Source organism: Schistocerca nitens, chromosome 6 (assembly GCF_023898315.1).
Source record: "Schistocerca nitens isolate TAMUIC-IGC-003100 chromosome 6, iqSchNite1.1, whole genome shotgun sequence".
In the NCBI taxonomy this organism is placed as follows: Eukaryota; Metazoa; Arthropoda; class Insecta; order Orthoptera; family Acrididae; genus Schistocerca; species Schistocerca nitens.
In genome coordinates, this window is record NC_064619.1 from 370,838,150 (window position 1) to 370,855,900 (window position 17,751).

The 17,751-nt window shown below is 44.6% G+C and overlaps 1 protein-coding gene and 1 pseudogene across 1 annotated transcript in view; both read right to left on the reverse strand.

Moving 5' to 3' along the window:
• The window catches only part of LOC126263052 (uncharacterized), a 553,641-nt gene that overhangs the window by 380,635 nt on the left and 155,255 nt on the right, over positions 1 to 17,751 (reverse strand). The gene's annotated exons all lie outside the window — the stretch shown is intronic.
• On the reverse strand, positions 13,221 to 13,338 carry LOC126263766 (5S ribosomal RNA; annotated as a pseudogene).

A 17,751-nucleotide genomic window follows, 5' to 3' on the forward strand; every position in this document is an offset into this window, starting at 1 on the left:
CAAACAGTTCTACGACGTTTGCAGCAGCATGGACTATCGGCTCGGAGGCCATGGCTGCGGTTACCCTTGACGCTGCATCACAGACAGGAGCGCCTGCGATGGTGTACTCAACGACCAACCTGGGTGCACGAATGGCAAAACGTCATTTTTTCGGATGAATCCAACATCACGATGGCCGCATCCGTGTTTGGCGACATGGCGGTGAACGCACATTGGAAGCGTGTATTCGTCATCGCCATACTGGCGTATCACCCGGCGTGATGGTATGGAGTGCCATTGGTTACACGTCTCGGTCACCCATTATTCGCATTGACGGCACTTTGAACAGTGGACGTTACATTTCAGATGTGTTACGGCCCTTGGCTTTACCCTTCATTCGATCCCTGCGAAACCTTATATTTCAGCAGGATAATGGACGCCGCATGTTGCAGGTCCTGTACGGGCCTTTCTGGATACAGAAAATGTTCGACTGCTGCCCTGGCCAGCACATTCTCCAGATCTCTCACGAATTGAAAACGTCTGGTCAATGGTGGCCGAGCAACTGGCTCGTTACAATACGCCAGTCACTACTCTTCATGAACTGTGGTATCGTGTTGAAGCTGCATGGGCAGCTGTACCTGTACACGCCATCCAAGCTCTGTTGAACTCAATGCCCAGGCGTATCAAGGCCGTTATTACGGCCAGAGGTGGTTGTTCTGGATACTGATTTCTCAGGATCTATGCACCCAAATTGCTTGAAAATGTAATCACATGTCAGTTCTAGTACAATATATTTGTCCAATGAATGCCCGTTTATCATCTGCATTTCTTCTTGGTGTAGCAATTTTAATGGCCAGTAGTGTAGTTATTGTTGCTGACCTCCGCTGATACAGACGTAAACGCAGACTTCTGCTTGTTGGTCTACATGAAAGGCGACAGCCGCGGTGTGCAGCTGAATCAGCAGTGAAGAAGGTGAAGCATCACACTTCTTCATTAGCTCCTTACACAGGCTTGAGCGCGGTGAAAGACGGGAGTGTGTGGGGGTGGAGGGGAGAGGGGTAGAGGATCGATTCTGAGGCCACACAAAAGGTCCAGAGAGAGAGTGGGGAGAGGGGCCTGTCATGTGCAGCTGAGGCGCGGACCAGAGGGTGTTGTCCGTCACGCCGCGGCAGCCGCGGCCGCAGCCGCCGCCACCGCAAAACAAGGTCCCCGGCGGCCAGCGCCGCAAGAACGGCCGGCCCTGTACTTCTTGGACGCCTTTCTGCGGACGCAGCGGGCCGTGCCCGGCACAACGGCGGCCCGCGGTTTCCGTGGCCGCCCAAAACGACGAACGCGCCCCGGCCACCTGGTTTTCCAGAGCGACGGTCGTCCTGATTTGTGACCCCCGTGTACCTCATTTTTTGCCTAGCTTACCGAGTCCGATTACGCCAGAATATGCCTTTGTCCTCCTATCTAGCTAAATTTTCCGATTAACTTGTTATAGCTGAGGCTCACAGTAATGCAGACTTTTTCAAAGATATCATCGTCGCTATTCATTATAGGAATGATATACTTTACTGGCCATTAAAATTGCTACACCAAGAATAAATGCAGATGATAAACGGGTATTCATTGGACAGATATATTATACTAGAATGGACATGTGATTACATTTTCACGCAATTTGGGTGCATAGATCCTGAGAAATCAGTACCCAGAACAACCACCTCTGGCCGTAATAACTGCCTTGATACACCTGGGCATTGAGTCAAACAGAGCTTGGATGGCGTGTACAGGTACAGCTGCACTTGCAGCTTCAACACGATACCACAGTTCATCAAGCGTAGTGACTGGCGTATTGTAACGAGCCAGTTGCTCGGCCACCATTGACCAGACGTTTTCAATTCGTGAGAGATCTGGAGAATGTGCTGGCCAGGGCAGCAGTCGAACATTTTCTGTATCCAGAAAGGCCCGTACAGGACCTGCAACATGCGGTAGTGCATTATCCTGCTGAAATGTAGGGTTTCGCAGGGATCGAATGAAGGGTACAGCCACGGGTCTAAACATATTTGAAATGTAACGTCCACTGTTCAAAGTGCCGTCAATGCGAACAAGAGGTGACTGAGTCGTGTAACCAGTGACACCCCATACCATCACGCCGGGTGATACGTCAGTATGGCGATGACGAATACACGCTTCCAATGTGCGTTCACTGCGATGTCGCCAAACACGGATTCGACCATCGTGATGCTGTAAACAGAACTTGGGTTCATCCGAAAAAAATGACGTTTTGCCATTCGTGCACCCACATTCGTCGTTGAGTACACTATCGCAGGCGCTCCTGTCTGTGATGCAGCGTCAAGGGTAACCACAGCCATGGTCTCCGAGCTGATAGTCCATGCTCTCTGCAAACGTCATCGAACTGTTCGCGCAGATGGTTGTTGTCTTGCAAACGTCCCCATCTGTTGACTCAGGGATCGAGACGTGGCTGCACGATCCGTTACAGCCATGCGGATAAGATGCCTGTCATCTCGACTGCTAGTGATACGAGGCCGTTGGGATGCAGCACGTCGCTCCGTATTACCCTCCTGAACCCACCGATTCCATATTCTGCTAACAGTCATTGGATCTCGACCAACGCGAGCAGCAATGTCTCGATACGACAAACCGCAACCGCGATAGGCTACAATCCGACCTTTGTCAAAGTCGGAAACTTGATGGCACGCATTTCTCCTCATTAGACGAGGCATCACAACAACGTTTCACGATGCAACGCCGGTCAACTGCTGTTTGTGTATGAGAAATCGGTTGGAAACTTTCCTCATGTCAGCACGTTGTAAGTGCCGCCACCACGCCAAACTCGTGTGAATTCTCTGAAAAGCTAATCATTTGCATATCACAGCATCTTCCTCCTGTCGGTTAAATTTCGCGTCTGTAGCACATCATCTTCGTGGTGTAGCAATTTTAATGGCCAGTAGTGTATTTTGACTGTTGCCGTTATGGTATGAGGTATCTGATACGTGTATCAACGGAATTGCAAGTTTCTGTACGACGCCGACAGCAGTCGCGCGGTATCTGGAGGAGCCGTCCACGTCCCCTGAGCCGCGCCTCCAGCGGCTCCGTAGCACGAGTGCCCTACGCAGCCGCGATATAGGACGGCCGGCGGCAGCGACTCAGCCACTCACCCTTGGAGTCACTTCGCTACCGGACGCCACGCAGACGCTGCCTCAGTCGCGGTTCCAACATGATCGTCGTTGCTGTTGTATGAGCTGGACTCTATTTCTAGTAGCACCATTCGTAATGAGTCTCCGTACGTTTCTTTAATGAGAAGTTGGCTGTATGTGTCATCGCAGAGTACCGCCGAAAGGTCGTGAAAGCACATTCTCTCTCAGTTAATTGGCCAAAAATTGGCCGCAAAATGTTTTCCACATGTCTGTCATTGTTAATTATTGTTTCCTGGAAAAAATAGGGTTCGTTATTCTCTCACCACTAATAATGCGCGACACTCCTAGTTTTTGATCATGCATGGTTGTCTCGTGTACTATGTTAGGCTTTCCAGAACTTCAATAACGGTTATTTTATGAACTGGGGTGCAACTGTGATCCGACCGACAAGAAAGTTAGGTGAGAGTCAATTTCTCCGTCATGCACTCTTTTCAAAATCCATTCACAAATCCGCAACCTTTTTGCGGGGGCGCCTAGTTAAAGTTCTTACATTGCCGTTATTTTATGGGGCTGTAACTCCAGCAACTTTGCAACCATTTGAACAGAGCCATAGGAAATTCTCGTTTGCGTAGAAAGATGTCGAACTGATTTTCTAGGAGTCCTTTGCAGAGCATGCCCAATGTTATCCAGAGTTTCTACCGTGAGTACTGCACGTGATTGACCATATCTCCTGTCAAGATCACTTCCAGTTTCACGAAATTTATTTATCAATCGATGAAACGTACTGCCATTAGGAACATTAGGAAATTCCTCTTGAAATAACATCCTTACTGCATGCACCGATTCTGTACGCACGTATGAATCCTACAAGAATACTGTTTGGCAAACAGAATACTTGTATTCCGCCATTTTACTTTTAACGTTTTTTAGATGAACACACCGCCGCCGGTCATTGTGGCCGAGCGGTTCTAGGCGCTTCAGTCCGGAACCACGCAGCTGCTACGGTCGAACGTTCGTATCCTGCCTCTGGCATGGATGTGTGTGATGTCCTTAGGTTAGTTAGGTTTAAGTCGTTCTAAGTGTAGGGGACTGATGACCTCAGATGTTAAGTCCCATACTGCTTAGTGCCATTTGAACCATTTGAACACACCGCCATTTGACTGTATTGATGTTTATTTAATTACGATCCAGGTTACGGCCTTTTAAGCCATTTTCAAGTGATTGAGTTTATGTCATTAACATGTATTGTAGGACATCAAACTCAAAATTTCCCGTAAATTAAGAAAAATATTCGCTCCCCACGTGATGCCAGATGTAAAATCATCATCTCGTAACAAGGCCAGTAAATAATAGAGGAAGCATCTCATATGTAATAAAAACAGGTTTACTTGAAACACTTTGATTCGATATAGTGTACTGCGTCGATTAACAAACATATGCCGTTCAAAAATGGTTCAAATGGCTCTAAGCACTATGGGACTTAACATCTGAGGTCATCAGTCCCCTAGATTTATAATTACTTAAACCTAACTAACCTAAGGACATCACACACATCCACGCCCGAGACAGGATTCAAACCTGCTACCGTAGCGGCAGCGTTGTTCCGGACTGAAGCGCCTAGAACCGCTCGGTCACAGTGGCCGGCAAACATGCCGTCTGCGCAAGATTTCTACACAAACAAAGGTGTCGCAGCGGAGGGAAATATACGCTCCACCAGCGCCGCCGCCGTTTGCATGCCAGCGGGGGGAAAATATCTCCACCACGTGCTTGCTTTAAAAATTTGTCACCCTGTATATTGTCCACTAGATGTCACGAGAGGCACACCCGCCAGTATGAAAGGTGGTGTGGAGTAGTGTGTTGTCATTAGAGAAGCAGTTGGACATGTGATTGTGAAGTGGTAACACGAAGGGACAACGACAGCTAAAACCAGGACCATGCAGACATGGTGTATTGGTGGACAGGGACCAGCGAGCATTGGAGAAGATGGTTGTATAAAAAAAAACAAAAAAAACGCGTGAAATCAGCGAAAGAAACCACATTTTAGTCCTAAACTGCGGTGCGTAGTGGCCGCGCGGTTTGAGGCGTCATGTCACGGATTGTGCGGCCCCTCCCGCCGGAGGTTCGACTCCTCCCTCGGGCATGGGTGTGTGTGTTGTTCTTAGCTTAAGTTAGTTTAAGTAGTGTGTAAGTCTAGGGACCAATGACCTCAGCAGTTTGGTCCCTTAGGAATTCACACGCATTTGAACATTTAGTCCTGAAGAGCTACCAGCAGTCGAGCTAATACAATGACGCTGCTTATGGAGTTAAAAAGTGTGGAGTACAGTGGTCGGGCAGCTCCTCATGAGCCATACATTTCTGTGGTCAATGCTAAGTGACTCTTGAGCTGTTGTAAAAACCGACGCCAGGGGACAGTGGATGACTGGAAATGAGTGATCTGGCGTGATTAATTACACTATACCCTATGGCAAAGCGATGGGAGGGACTGGGTTTGGAGAATGGCTGGAGAACCTTACCTGCCATCATGTGTAGGGCCAATAATGAAATGCGGAGGAGATGGTGTTACGGTATGTGTGTGTTTTCCCCTTGTTGTGCTTAAGAGCCGGCCGAAGTGGCCGTGCGGTTAAAGGCGCTGCAGTCTGGAACCGCAAGACCGCTACGGTCGCAGGTTCGAATCCTGCCTCGGGCATGGCTGTTTGTGATGTCCTTAGGTTAGTTAGGTTTAACTAGTTCTAAGTTCTAGGGGACTAATGACCTCAGCAGTTGAGTCCCATAGTGCTCAGAGCCATTTGAACCATTTTTTTTGTGCTTAAGAAAACACTGAATGTGGAAGGATATCAACATATTTTAGAGCACTGTGTACTGCGTACTTGGAGAGAATGACTGCTTGCATCAGTATGGCAATGCACCCTAAGCAGCATCCGCGAGACAATGGTTTGTGAATAGTAATTACGTTCCTGAAATGGACTGGTCTGCCTAAAGTCCCGACATGGACCCAATGGAACAACTTTGGGATGAGTTAGAACGTTCTGCTTCTCTCCAGACAACAGTGTCCAACATTACTAGCTTCTCTGGCTTCGGTTCTTGAGAAAGGATGGGCTACCGTCCCTCCACAGACATTCAGACACCTCTTTGAAAGTGTCCCCAGCAGAGTCAAACCGTCATAAAGATGAAGGGTGGGTACATCCCATATTAATGTCCATTAATATTTGTCCAGACACTTTTCATCAGGTATCATACGCATCTCGATGTCCTTCATGACATTTCGCTGAACGTAGTAGCATTTATGCTTCGAATAGCTTCGTCAACACTTTTGCCGTGCACCGACAATGGCCAACATGGCACGCCGCTATTTCCTATAACGAGTTGACTGGCGTGGTAAGGTCTGGGCAGGTATCCTGATGATAACCTTGCCCCTATTGTAACATCAGGAGGGTTCCGCACATAATAAAGAATTTCCTTGGTCCATAAAACTACATTTCCCCTGTGTGAATTGCGATATATCGCACATTCAGCAGAAGATAACATTCTTCAGCGAGCCACGGCGTTTGGAAATTATGCCTACAAAGCATGGGAGGCTTCAACTCTCGGATCCACGTCGTTGTCAGATAATTCGTTCATAAACACGGGGCTGAATCCTTTTATTTTCAAACAGTTTCTATTGTCGCCCTGCGTTGTTGGATGCAGTACTCGAAGTTCCGCTACTGTTCTGAAAATGTATTTCAGTGTGGACAGCTGAGTCGATTGAACGACGACTACACATGTTTCATCTCGCGTTTTCTTAAGTGGTACAGGGACTTGCTCCGTAATCTCTTTATATGTTATATAGTTAGGATGTCGCACTGCAGCATAAATAACAGCAATGTTCTGCGTTAGTCTCACTTCAAGACTATACGCTATGGTATCACATGTGCATGTCGCAAAGACAATTCGCGATGTGAAACACTACGAGAAACCAGTGATAATAATGGCATGACTATCGAAAAACGTAGATTATATAATGGTAAGACAGAGATTTAGGAACCAGGTTTTAAATTGTAAGACATTTCCAGGGGCAGATGTGGACTCTGACCACAATCTATTGGTTATGACCTGTAGATTAAAACTGAAGAAACTGCAAAAAGGTGGGAATTTAAGGAGATGGGACCTGGATAAACTGAAAGAACCAGAGGTTGTACAGAGTTTCAGGGAGAGCATAAGGGAACAATTGACGGGAATGGGGGAAAGAAATACAGTAGAAGAAGAATGGGTAGCTTTGAGGGATGAAGTAGTGAAGGCAGCAGAGGATCAAGTAGGTAAAAAGACGAGGGCTAGTAGAAATCCTTGGGTAACAGAAGAAATATTGAATTTAATTGATGAAAGGAGAAAATATAAAAATGCAGTAAATGAAGCAGGCAAAAAGGAATACAAACGTCTCAAAAATGAGATCGACAGGAAGTGCAAAATGGCTAAGCAGGGATGGCTAGAGGACAAATGTAAGGATGTAGAGGCTTATCTCACTAGGGGTAAGATAGATACTGCCTACAGGAAAATTAAAGAGACCTTTGGAGATAAGAGAACCACTTGTATGAACATCAAGAGCTCAGATGGAAACCCAGTTGTAAGCAAAGAAGGGAAAGCAGAAAGGTGGAAGGAGTATATAGAGGGTCTATACAAGGGCCATGTACTTGAGGACAATATTATGGAAATGGAAGAGGATGTAGATGAAGATGAAATGGGAGATACGATACTGCGTGAAGAATTTGACAGAGCACTGAAAGACCTGAGTCGAAACAAGGCCCCCGGAGTAGACAACATTCCATTGGAACTTCTGACGGCTTTGGGAGAGCCAGCCCTGACGAAACTCTACCATCTGGTAAGCAAGATGTATGAAACAGGCGAAATACCCTCAGACTTCAAGAAGAATATAATAATTCCAATTCCAAAGAAAGCAGGTGTTGACAGATGTGAGAATTACCGGACAATCAGTTTAATAAGCCACAGCTGCAAAATACTAACACGAATTCTTTACAGACGAATGGAAAAACTAGTAGAAGCCGACCTCGGGGAAGATCAGTTTGGATTCCGTAGAAATACTGGAACACGTGAGGCAATACTGACCTTACGACTTATCTTAGAAGAAAGATTAAGGAAAGGCAAACCTACGTTTCTAGCATTTGTAGACTTAGAGAAAGCTTTTGACAATGTTGACTGGAATACTCTCTTTCAAATTCTAAAGGTGGCAGGGGTAAAATACAGGGAGCGAAAGGCTGTTTACAATTTGTACAGAAGCCAGATGGCGGTTATAAGAGTCGAGGGGCATGAAAGGGAAGCAGTGGTTGGGAAGGGAGTAAGACAGGGTTGTAGCCTCTCCCCGATGTTATTCAATCTGTATATTGAGCAAGCAGTAAAGGAAACAAAAGAAAAATTCGGAGTAGGTATTAAAATCCATGGAGAAGAAATAAAAACTTTGAGGTTCGCCGATGACATTGTAATTCTGTCAGAGACAGCAAAGGACTTGGAAGAGCAGTTGAACGGAATGGACAGTGTCTTGAAAGGAGGGTATAAGATGAACATCAACAAAAGCAAAACGAGGATAATGGAATGTAGTCGAATTAAGTCGGGTGATGTTGAAGGTATTAGATTAGGAAATGAGACACTTAAAGTAGTAAAGGAGTTTTGCTATTTGGGGAGCAAAATAACTGATGATGGACGAAGTAGAGAGGATATAAAATGTAGACTGGCAATGGCAAGGAAAGCGTTTCTGAAGAAGAGAAATTTGTTAACATCGAGTATAGATTTAAGTGTCAGGAAGTCTTTTCTGAAAGTATTTGTATGGAGTGTAGCCATGTATGGAAGTGAAACATGGACGATAAATAGTTTGGACAAGAAGAGAATAGAAGCTTTCGAAATGTGGTGCTACAGAAGAATGCTGAAGATTAGATGGGTAGATCACATAACTAATGAGGAGGTACTGAATAGGATTGGGGAGAAGAGGAGTTTGTGGCACAACTTGACCAGAAGAAGGGATCGGTTGGTAGGACATGTTCTGAGGCATCAAGGGATCACCAATTTAGTATTGGAGGGCAGCGTGGAGGGTAAAAATCGTAGGGGGAGACCAAGAGATGCATACACTAAGCAGATTCAGAAGGATATAGGTTGCAGTAGGTACTGGGAGATGAAGAAGCTTGCACAGGATAGAGTAGCATGGAGAGCTGCATCAAACCAGTCTCAGGACTGAAGACCACAACAACAACAACATCGAAAAACGTACTCAACATTCAAATAACTCACGTGATGCAGCTAGGTAACATCCTCAACAGACGCTGATCTTTCCACAGACGAACATTCCGTCATTTTCAAGGCAAAAATGCCATCAGTTTATTGGACGTCCTCGACAACCCCTGATATTTCGAGAGATAAACGTCCCATCCCCCCATGAACCATGGACCTTGCCGTTGGTGGGGAGGCTTGCGTGCCTCAGCGATACAGATGGCCGTACCGTAGGTGCAACCACAACGGAGGGGTATCTGTTGAGAGGCCAGACAAACATGTGGTTCCTGAAGAGGGGCAGCAGCCTTTTCAGTAGTTGCAGGGGCAACAGTCTGGATGATTGACTGATCTGGCCTTGTAACATTAACCAAAACGGCCTTGCTGTGCTGGTACTGCGAACGGCTGAAAGCAAGGGGAAACTACAGCCGTAATTTTTCCCGAGGACATGCAGCTCTACTGTATGATTAAATGATGATGGCGTCCTCTTGGGTAAAATATTCCGGAGGTAAAATAGTCCCCCATTCGGATCTCCGGGCGGGGACTACTCAAGAGGACGTCGTTATCAGGAGAAAGAAAACTGGCGTTCTACGGATCGGAGCGTGGAATGTCAGATCACTTAATCGGGCAGGTAGGTTAGAGAATTTGAAAAGGGAAATGGATAGGTTAAAGTTAGATATAGTGGGAATTAGTGAAGTTCGGTGGCAGGAGGAACAAGACTTTTGGTCAGGTGATTACAGGGTTATAAATACAAAATCAAATAGGGGTAATGCAGGAGTAGGTTTAATAATGAATAAAAAAATAGGAGTGCGGGTTAGCTACTACAAACAGCATAGTGAACGCATTATTGTGGCCAAGATAGACACAAAGCCCATGCCTACTACAGTAGTTCAAGTTTATATGCCAACTAGCTCTGCAGATGATGAAGAAATTGATGAAATGTATGACGAGATAAAAGAAATTATTCAGGTAGTGAAGGGAGACGAAAATTTAATAGTCATGGGTGACTGGAATTCATCAGTAGGAAAAGGGAGAGAAGGAAACATAGTAGGTGAATATGGATTGGGGGGAAGGAATGAAAGAGGAAGCCGCCTTGTAGAATTTTGCACAGAGCATAGCTTAATCATAGCTAACACTTGGTTCAAGAATCATGAAAGGAGGCTGTATACATGGAAGAAGCCTGGAGATACTGACAGGTTTCAGATAGATTATATAATGGTAAGACAGAGATTTAGGAACCAGGTTTTAAATTGTAAGACATTTCCTGGGGCAGATGTGGATTCTGACCACAATCTATTGGTTATAAACTGCAGATTGAAACTGAAGAAACTGCGAAAAGGTGGGAATTTAAGGAGATGGGACCTGGATAAACTGAAAGAACCAGAGGTTGTACAGAGTTTCAGGGAGAGCATAAGGGAACAATTGACAGGAATGGGGGAAAGAAATACAGTAGAAGAAGAATGGGTAGCTCTGAGGGATGAAGTGGTGAAGGCAGCAGATGATCAAGTAGGTAAAAAGACGAGGGCTAATAGAAATCCTTGGGTAACAGAAGAAATATTGAATTTAATTGATGAAAGGAGAAAATATAAAAATGCAGTAAATGAAGCAGGCAAAAAGGAATACAAACGTCTCAAAAATGAAATCGACAGGAAGTGCAAAATGGCTAAGCAGGGATGGCTAGAGGACAAATGTAAGGATGTAGAGGCTTGTCTCACTAGGGGTAAGATAGATACTGCCTACAGGAAAATTAAAGAGACCTTTGGAGAGAAGAGAACCACTTGTATGAATATCAAGAGCTCAGATGGCAACCCAGTTCTAAGCAAAGAAGGGAAGGCAGAAAGGTGGAAGGAGTATATAGAGGGTTTATACAAGGGCGATGTACTTGAGGACAATATTATGGAAATGGAAGAGGATGTAGATGAAGACGAAATGGGAGATACGATACTGCGTGAAGAGTTTGACAGAGCACTGAAAGACCTGAGTCGAAACAAGGCCCCGGGAGTAGACAACATTCCATTAGAACTACTGATAGCCTCCGGAGAGCCAGTCATGACAAAACTCTACCATCTGGTGAGCACGATGTATGAGACAGGCGAAATACCCTCAGACTTCAAGAAGAATATAATAATTCCAATCCCAAAGAAAGCAGGTGTTGACAGATGTGAAAATTACCGAACTATCAGTTTAATAAGTCACAGCTGCAAAATACTAACGCGAATTCTTTACAGACGAATGGAAAAACTGCTAGAAGCGGACCTCGGGGAAGATCAGTTTGGATTCCGTAGAAATGTTGGAACACGTGAGGCAATACTGACCTTACGACTTATCTTGGAAGAAAGATTAAGAAAAGGCAAACCTACGTTTCTAGCATTTGTAGACTTAGAGAAAGCTTTTGACAATGTTGACTGGAATACTCTCTTTCAAATTCTGAAGGTGGCAGGAGTAAAATACAGGGAGCGAAAGGCTATTTACAATTTGTACAGAAGCCAGATGGCAGTTATAAGAGTCGAGGGGCATGAAAGGGAAGCAGTGGTTGGGAAAGGAGTGAGACAGGGTTGTAGCCTCTCCCCGATGTTATTCAATCTGTATATTGAGCAAGCAGTAAAGGAAACAAAAGAAAAATTCGGAGTAGGTATTAAAATTCATGGAGAAGAAGTAAAAACTTTGAGGTTCGCCGATGACATTGTAATTCTGTCAGAGACAGCAAAGGACTTGGAAGAGCAGTTGAACGGAATGGACAGTGTCTTGAAAGGAGGATATAAGATGAACATCAACAAAAGCAAAACAAGGATAATGGAATGTGGTCGAATTAAGTCGGGTGATGCTGAGGGAATTAGATTAGGAAATGAGACACTTAAAGTAGTAAAGGAGTTTTGCTATTTAGGGAGTAAAATAACCGATGATGGTCGAAGTAGAGAGGATATAAAATGTAGACTGGCAATGGCAAGGAAAGCGTTTCTGAAGAAGAGAAATTTGTTAACATCGAGTATAGATTTAGGTGTCAGGAAGTCTTTTCTGAAAGTATTTGTATGGAGTGTAGCCATGTATGGAAGTGAGACATGGACGATAACTAGTTTGGACAAGAAGAGAATAGAAGCTTTCGAAATGTGGTGCTACAGAAGAATGCTGAAGATAAGATGGGTAGATCACGTAACTAATGAGGAGGTATTGAATAGGATTGGGGAGAAGAGAAGTTTGTGGCACAACTTGACTAGAAGAAGGGATCGGTTGGTAGGACATGTTTTGAGGCATCAAGGGATCACAAATTTAGCATTGGAGGGCAGCGTGGAGGGTAAAAATCGTAGAGGGAGACCAAGAGATGAATACACTAAGCAGATTCAGAAGGATGTAGGTTGCAGTAGGTACTGGGAGATGAAGAAGCTTGCACAGGATAGAGTAGCATGGAGAGCTGCATCAAACCAGTCTCAGGACTGAAGACCACAACAACAACAAAACGTCCCATCATTTTCAGGGCACAAATACTAACAATGTTTCTGACGGCATGTTCATCTGCCGAAATGTAACCATTTGTCGAGGACGTTATCAAGTTGCATTCCCGTAAGTTAATTCAACTTTCGATACGCCGTGAAAACCTCAGATGTTGAACACTTTAATTGCATGTGTGCGACACAAACTAAAAATAAACTCCACCCGAACAGGCCATGAAGGCCCAACGGTACCGACCGGCCGCCATGTCATCCTCATCCACTGGCGTCACCGGATGCGGATATGGAGGGGCATGTGGTCAGCACACCGCTCTTCCGGCCGTATGTCAGTTTCCGAGACCGGAGCCGCTACTTCTCAATCAAGTAGCTCCTCAGTTTGCTTCACAAGGGCTGAATGTACCCTGCTTGCCAACAACGCTCGGCAGACTGGATGGTCACCCATCCAAGTGCTAGCCCAGCCCGACAGCGCTTAACCTAGGTGATCTGACGGGAACCGGTGTTATCACTGCGGCAAGGCTGTTGGCTTTATACTATTACTTGTACATTCTTTCATCGTCGGAGCCATAACGCTTAGACATTTTTGTATACTTTCACTTCAGACATGGTATGTCCAAATACAACTGTAGTATTAGTCTCATTAGATATCCAAAACCCTTAAATATAGTACATCACCACATTAGGAAAACCGAAGTTGTTTCAATAACCGAAAAGTTAAAAATACAAGTTGTTTCAGGAGCAATGGTCAATATTCAGGAATATGACAGGACCGATCATTCGAAACGAAAAAGTCCAGTAAACATGGCCTCTAACATGCCTACCTTAAGAGCTTTGGACACTACTTCAACTTCGATACTGTGAAACAAATCTCTTTTACTGCCATCTCATTGATTTTCGTTTTTGGGAGGTGGTTGTCTGGACCAAAACAAGAAAAAGAAGTCCAGCGAACACGGGTCCTAAAGAGGATACCTTAATAGCTCTGAACACTTATTTATCCCCGCTACTGTGAAACAGGCCTCTTCTGCTGAGCAAATGCTCATATTTCTTAAGATATGTGTTTTAGGGCCCGTTTTTACTAGCCTTTTTGCTTCCAATGAGCGTTCTTGTCATATCCCTGAATATTGTCCATTGCACCTGGAACACCCTCTATGGAGTAGAATCTTAAAAATTGCACCGCCTTTAAATTTCAGTACTAACATATTTACGAAACTATTTGCATGCAGATGCCGCCTGTTGGACAGAATGTGTATTATGTTGTATCTAGTTATTGTACAAGACCAGTTAGATAGACCGTTGATAAATCTGGCGTGGAGTGGTTCAAGTTCATTTTATACTCTTAGTAAATATTTGTTTGTGAAGCATTTGCATTGTTACAGGTATGTAAAGCCAATTTATGATTTATATAGCGTAGAACTATACTCAAAATATAGCATGGAAACATTTCAAATCACTCTGGCCTTTGTGCGGTAAAGTAAATTTAAAATAAAGTAAATTTAAAAACCTTGTAAGTGGGGCAACAACAACTAGGAGTAGTGATTTTGGGTATCGATAACCGTTTCAGCTGTATTTAGTCGTTTATTACTGGATCACTACCGGTTTCGTGCACTAAAAGCAGATCTTCAGCCGACCTTTTCCGCTCTAGTGTTTTAGTCATATGTTCACTGAAAATGTGGCTCTTAGTGCCACGAAACCAGTAGTGTTAGAATAATAAAGGACTAAATACAGCTGAGCGGTTATTAATACACAGGATAAGTTTGAAAACATTAAAAATTATAACACCACTTTCCTTATTTACTCTACTGGTACATTTTAAAATAATGTTCTCAATATGTATTTTCGGAATTGATTTCCTCTAATACTTGTGCTTCTGTATGTGATGCCTGTTCTAAAAATATAAATACTCAAAACCTCTGTACGGATTATGTTCGCATTTTATTTGGGCATGAAACGAAACGAATTATGTTAAATCTATAATTTTCAAATCCTATCTTTCTAGACTTCATCACTTTGTTGAAAGGTGTAATCTTGGCATGTTAGTTAGCAGCCATACAATTACAAAATAGTGGAAAACAACGTTTATCGTCCTTTTAGCCGGAATAAAAAAGTGTTTTTTTTACTTACTACAGCCCCAATTAATTATATTACATAAGAGTTTGTTATTCTCGATATACACTGTGCAAAGAAAATAGTACATGGGTGAGACTCGGCACTTGTGCAGCACCAGAAAACTTAAAGGCAACAGAACAATCAAAAAAGTACGAAAAATGGAGTACTAGATACAGAAAAACGCACTTGAAAATGGGAATCATTTCCTGAAAATCATCGTGTAACATATAAGTAAACAAATCGTGACTGGTAACAAAAACGTCATTTATAAACAAACACAATATCTTCAGAGTCGCAGGCTTTCGCATACCATTCCTAATGGATCCAATCAAGTAAATGTCAATAAAATAAAATAAAACATAAGTTTTCTCTTTTTTTGTTCCTATTTCGTATCACGTACGTGCGTAACGATCTGTTCATTGTACTGGCTTTAGATGGCTGACGTAATCAGAAGTTGCGAGTAACGCCGAATTATCTCCAAAAATGGCAGAACACGTCATACACGACTATCTGAATTTGGTGAAGTTTATAAGTGTGCTCAAGTGCGTCGATCCATTGAGAGAGCGCTACTGTCTGTGTCCTGCTAGCGACTTCATGTCCAAGCTGAAGTAGACACGACCTCCGCCTCTGGCAGCGGACGTGTGTTGCGTGCTGCCGCCGCGTTAGGCGCCGACGGTCACGCGCAGCTGTCCGGTTAACGCCGCGGGCTGACGAAGCCCCGCCTGCTGGCGTAATGGCACACCGAGGAAATTAAGTGAGCACACGTCCCGCCGCCGATGCAGCGATCGTGACTGCTTCAGAACATTATCATCGCTAATTACTTCCTCGTGTGCATGACAGCGAAACACAACTGAATAATTACGAGATAACCCATTAGTTGTCTCAACTGACCATCAACAGCATAAAACTGCTCAGAATAAATAACATTGCATGAGGGTAGCTTTAGAGCGATTTCCTCGCTTCATTGTTTCGCTTCTTATTCTTCGTATTTTTCATCGCCTATGCCCCGATTCATGCTGAAATAGTCTCTTTATGAAACAGGTCTGTTTCTTTCGCCTTTCCTCGGAGCTCACGAGGTGAGACGCGAAATTACGCTCGCAGGCACGGCCAGAATTATGTGCGCGCGCGTGCGTGTATGTGTGTGTGTGTGTGTGTGTGTGTGAGAGAGAGAGAGAGAGAGAGAGAGAGAGAGAGAGAGAGAGAAGGGCGGGGGGTGCTTAGGGGTTCTCAACGGCTAGGTTATCAGTGCCCTTACGAGAATAAACGAATGGGCGTCATAACCCACGCACTTCTTGTGATGTGCGGACCACCAGAGAAATTGCGCGGTGTATTGCTCCGTAGACTTACTGGCGGACCAAGATCAATACACTACACTCCTAAACTTACAGAATCAGTGAAAGTATGGGTGGCCAACCTCGATTTGACCCGAAAGACAATGTTAAACTTGCCACTACTCCAAAATCAATCCCCTTTAGCTATCTTGGTGGCCATGGTGGTCTAACAACGCGTACACCGTAAACCCCGGCCCTGGAGTCCTGGGTTCGATTCCGTTTCAGTTCTCCGGGGCGGCCATGTGTCCTCTCAGCCCGCTTTCAAATGAGCACCGGAGCTCTCTCCTGGCGATAAAAGCAGCAGGGGCAACGAGCCCTCCAGCCTCCCCTTCCTAGAGCCGTGACGAGGAAATGTTACACTCTACCGCTCTACCTGAAACAGGCCGTCAGTTTAGCTACGGGTTGTGGACCACAGACAACGATCTAGCTGTAATGGAAATAAATACGATTTATTTGCTTCACTTAGATCTCGCCAAGTGGCACACAGTGTCTACTCCCCACGTGGGCTGCAAGCCAACTCCCCGATTTTGCAGTCTCTAAACAGCTCTGCAATAGTGTTATAACATCCATGCCTTCAGGCAACCATATTTAATAGCTGCAACACAATTTCATTTGCCATTTCCTGCTCACGCTAACAACGCTCCACAGCAAAATTCCTTTTCTAATCAGGGCTTTTCAAAAAGTTTATTTCAAACATGTGGTTGGGAACACCCACTATCCTGACAAAAATCACTCGCCCTTGGGACCGCCTCACAGGCCTCCACCACCCCCATTTATGTGGATCAAGGAAAGACCGCCCCTCCATCTCCACGCGGGAGAAAGCCTCCTTCCATTGGCTTCGGGAAACTGGCTCTGGTGTACACATTATCTATAGAACGTGCACAGATCCATGTAAGATTCGTTCAAATATAATTTAGCCAAGTGAGGTAGCGCAGATAACACGCTCGATTAATATTCTGCAAAAGCGGAGTTCAAATGCTATTCTCATTTAGGTGCACTTCGGTTTCCTAAATCATGTAAGGCGAATGTTGAAGCACATCGTTCATCAAGCTACCTACGTCTTTTGTCATCGTCTTCCATTCAAATCAACTTCTCAAATCTGTGATGACCTTCATGTAGACAGAGGCTCAGACTTTGTTCTACTTCACTTACAAGTAATTTTGCATCTAGTTTTAACCTTTCACTAGGCCCTTGCCTTCTTTCTATTATGTATAACCCGCGAGCTTTCCATCCCGGCGCATACATTAGCGCAATTGGCCTTACTGCTTATACACGTAGGTGGTTTCACGATCTCGCCAACGAAGTTTTAACAGACAACCGCTACTCGGAATTTGAGCTTGGGAGGGGGGGGGGTGTCTGCAACTCATTTTAGTTTCGCGGTAAATGATGAAACAGTTGGGAGATTTCACGATAGATGTGGTTCTGTCGAAACCTACTACGAGTTACGGGTTTCTTCAAACGATAAAGCGGCCCTCGCGCGCTCAATATTTACTGCATATTACT